We start from the raw sequence: 4,549 nt of genomic DNA, 5'->3' as shown, positions 1-4,549 counted from the left end.
ACACAAGTAAAAAAATCAAAGCATTAACATGGTGTAATGCCCATTTCAGCTTCACATGTCTCAGTTGCACCACCTAAAACATCAATAACCACAAATCAGTACATTCATATTCAACAATCACCCAACTCATCCCCATGCATGCTTTAAACATATACAAGTTTGTATTCTAGTGTTCCACATATCACAATCACATAGTACAAGCATTTTAACCATTGGCCTAATTCATATACGAAAAACCATTGCAGAAATTATTAGCAAAAACTGCTTAGCTAATGATGTAGATTTGTTAGTGAACTGATTTGCTGCAACACAAGCTCATTAGTGAATTGATTCGCTGGAACATAGATTCATCAGCGAACTAATTCGTTGCAACACAAACTCTTCTACGAACTAATTCGCTAAAGCACAAACTCGTTAGCGAATTGGTTTGCTACAATATAAACTTGTTTGCAAACTGATTCACTGAAGCATAGACTTGTCAGCGAATTGGTTTGCTGCAACATAAACTCGTCAGCAAACAATCATTATATGTGTTGCAGACCTCCTTAACCAAAGCATGTTGGTCCTTAACCACTAATTTGTTGTAGACAATGAAATTTAACAGCAAACACTGATTAGCTTTAGACAACACAATTCAGCAGTGAACAATGAATTGTTATAGCTAACAAAAATTCACAAATGAACATTGTTTCTTTGGAGACACATAATTCGATAGCAAAACCTAATTCGTTGCAAACAACAAAATTCAACAGCAAACACTGATTTACTGTAGACAACACAATTCGGTAGTGAAAACTAATTCGCTACAGACCACACAACTTTGAGAGCTAGCATTGATTCACAGCACACAACATGATTTTGGCAGCAAACGTTGATTCGCTATACACAACATACTTTTAGCAGTGAATGCTAGTTTGCTGTAGATTATAAATTTTCAGCAACGAACACTAATTCTCTCTAGACAACATAATTTTGGTAGCAAATGCTAATTCGCTACACACAACACAATTTTAGCTTATGTCAATCTTCTTCTCCTACGTTGATGCCCTTTATTAGCAAATACCCTATGGTTCTTTGACCACGACAGCTAAAGACAACCAATCTGGTTGCTTCCCCTGCCGCTAGCATTGCTTCCCCCCAAGTAATGCACTCTCCTTCTTCAAAACCTCTTGTTTTCTCTATTGTTGACAGTATATTGTTTGGCATGATGCGATCTATGATGAAATCAAGGTCTTGCGCTCTAATCACACTTGGTTTTTAGTTCCCTTTGATCCTTCAATGAATGTTGTTGGCAGCCAATGGGTATATCAAATCAAGCATCGTGTCGATGGCAGCATTAAGCATTATAAAGCACGCCTCAGTGCTAGAGGTTTTCCTTAGTAGGAAGGCATTGATTGTTCTGAAATCTTTACCCCCATTATTAAACATGCCACCGTATGACTCATCTTCTCCATTACGGTCTTGCGCAATTGAAAGATTCATCAACTTGATATTCATAATGCCTTTCTCAATGACGTTCTTACTAAAGAGGTCTACATGAAACAACCTCCAGGTTTTGTTAACTTTACTCTCCTATCTCATGTGTGCAGATTGCATAAGTCATTGTATGATTTAAAACAAGCACCACAGGAATGGTACACTCGTTTGAGTGATTTTTTACTCTTTATTGATTTTCTTGCCACCAAGGTTAACACCTTCTTATTCATTTTGTCTGATGGCAGTAACATCTTCTATCTACAGGTATATGTTGATAATATCCTACTTACGGCTAGCAACTTTGCTATGCTTCATTGCTTAATATAGTTACTCAGCTAAGAATTCAAGCTTTGTGACTTAGGTGCAGTTCACTATTTTTTAGGTATTAAGGTTTGGTCTACATATATAGGTTTGATGCTTCATCAACACAAATATATTCTTAACATCCTCACTCAAACTGGTATGACCTCACTGATTAGTACTTTAAAAGTTTATTTTTATCAAGATTTTATATATCATTTTGCAATTGAAGTATCAATAATTCCTTAACTAAAGCATGTTTTATAATAACAAGTCTAATACCATAAGGTAGCTTTAATTTATGGTAAATGTTCTTTCTAAATGCAGGCCTATCATATAAATGAAAGAATTGATTAATGAGTTGAAGTATTGAAATTGAAAGGATAAAGAAAAGGCCAAACTTAGAAAAGAGATGCTGATGCACTCCAAACTAGAACACTATTCGGTAATTGGATCATATCTGGAGCTGTAGATCTCAGATTTAGGTCTGCTTTATATGGATGGAAAGCAAAGATATAGGCCTGAAATTTTCTTGGAAAGGCAAGACTCAATTCTGTTGTTTGGAAGTCCAAATCTTAGCAACAATGTAGAAGTCTGAATCTATCCTGCAGCCTAGATACTATCCAGCGTTCAGCCCATAACTCGAGTTCTAGAAGTCCAAATGACCTTAATTTTTTTTTAATCTGTTTGAATGGACTGAACATTATGAAAAAGCCTTTGTTAAACTTAAAAACTTGCTTACTTCTATTGTTGTCATTCAACCTCCAGATTAGTCATTACCTTTTAAAATAATATGTGATGCTACTAATTATGTCATGGGTATTGTTTTGAGATAAACAAAACATAAGAAACCTTATGTGATTTATTATGCAAATAAAACTTTAAATAGTGCTCAAATGAATTACACCACCACTGAAAAATAATTACTTATAGTAGTATTTGCATGTGAAAAATTTAAGTCTTATCTTGTTGGCTCAGCTGTTGGTGTTTTTAGTGATCATGCAGCATTGAAATATCTTCTTTCTAAGAAAGATTCTAAGGCTAGATTGGTGAGGTGAATTTTGCTACTTCAAGAATTTAATATTACAATCAAAGACAAGAAAGACACCAAAAATGTTGTTACAAATCATTTGTCAAGATTGACAAATGTTGTTACATCACACCAATTGATGACTACTTTCCCAATGAATCTTTATTTTCTGTTTCTACAATGTCTTGGCTTGCCAATATTGTCAATTTTCTTGTTTCAGGATATGTAATTAAATTTTATCATTTTAAGGCATGTGGGGGGCATTTCTCATCAAGAAAGATAACTGCAAAAATCTTACAAAGTTGATTTTACTGACCCACTAAGTTTAAGGACTCACATACATTCTACAAGACTTGTGAAAATTTTCAAAAGTTAGGATCTATTTCAAAACATCACATGATGCCTTTAAATCCTATTCTTGTCATTGAGATTTTTAACTGTTAGGGTATAGATTTTATGTGTCCATTTCCTCTATTATTTAATTTTTTGCACATATTAGTCACAATCCTTGAAGAACTTAAATTGCATGGATAAAGAGATGGTCAAACTTAGAGAAGAGATGTCGGTGCAATCCAAACCGGAACACTGTTCGGTAAATGGGTCATATCTGGAGCTATATATCTCAGATTTAGGTCCAATTTATATGGATGGAAAGGTAAGACATAGGCCTACAACTTTCATATGGAGCCCAAGATCTAAAAAGGCCATTATCAAGTCCAAATTGTAGCAACAACAAAGAAGCCCGAATCTGTCTTCCAGCCCGAGCACTGTTCGGTATTTTGGCCATATCTGGAGTTCTAGAAGTCCAAATGAGCTGAATTTTTTACACAAGAAAGCTGAGACAATTGCCTACAACTTTCATGTTTGCAACTGGCTCCAGTTTTGACGTTATCAATGACGTTTTGGGCAGACAAGAGAAGATAAGGATTGTCACCAAGTCAAAAGTTGGTCACCCACTTATCAATTAGTCATCAAATCAATAGTTCCCAATTTTGGCCTATAAAAGGAGGCATTTGCCATGCATTTAGGCATCTTGGTGTTCAGATCAAGATCATGCTCTTCCTTTCTCTCTTTGTATTTTTTATGCTTTGTTTTCATTAATATTAAGTTTATGCCTTTCATTTCCTTTCCTTTACTTAGTTAACTTTTATGTTCTTATTTTGTTTATCTATTTTGCTTTCTTTCATTATGTCTAGCTAAGTTAGTTATGTCAAGGTGAAAAGGTTACACTAATGGTGTAAGAATAAGTATAATGTAAACTTAATATGGACTTTAATGTTTGATACTAACATGTTTTATATTTGTTATCTTGTTTACTCTTTAATACTTTGCTTGTTAAATGATTAATCTTGATTTATGTTGTATAACATTTGGTACAACAAATGCTTGGCACTTTCATAGCCCATAATGTATGGTATAACCGACACCTGAGCTATGAAAGGAACTTGATTTGTTGTTAACATAAGTTATAATCATGAATGCTTGACGAGATTTACAAGTATTAGCATTAATTGAATAAGATGATTAATGTAATCATGTTAACAATATATAATCTGATTGGAACCTCCTTTGTGTGTGGTTTCCAATTCAATAATAAGAGTTTATACTATACTTGTTTGATATACCATTAGTGGAACCTCTAACCTTGACATTTGTTATTATTATTGCTTAATCCTTACATTAATATTTCATCTCTAAGTTCTCATCATCATCATCTTCTTCTTCTTCTCTTTCTTTATTATT

Source organism: Populus euphratica, unplaced genomic scaffold (genome assembly GCF_000495115.2).
Source record: "Populus euphratica unplaced genomic scaffold, PopEup_1.0 scaffold1495.1, whole genome shotgun sequence".
Lineage (NCBI taxonomy): Eukaryota > Viridiplantae > Streptophyta > Magnoliopsida > Malpighiales > Salicaceae > Populus > Populus euphratica.
Note: the sequence above shows the minus strand (reverse complement) of the source record.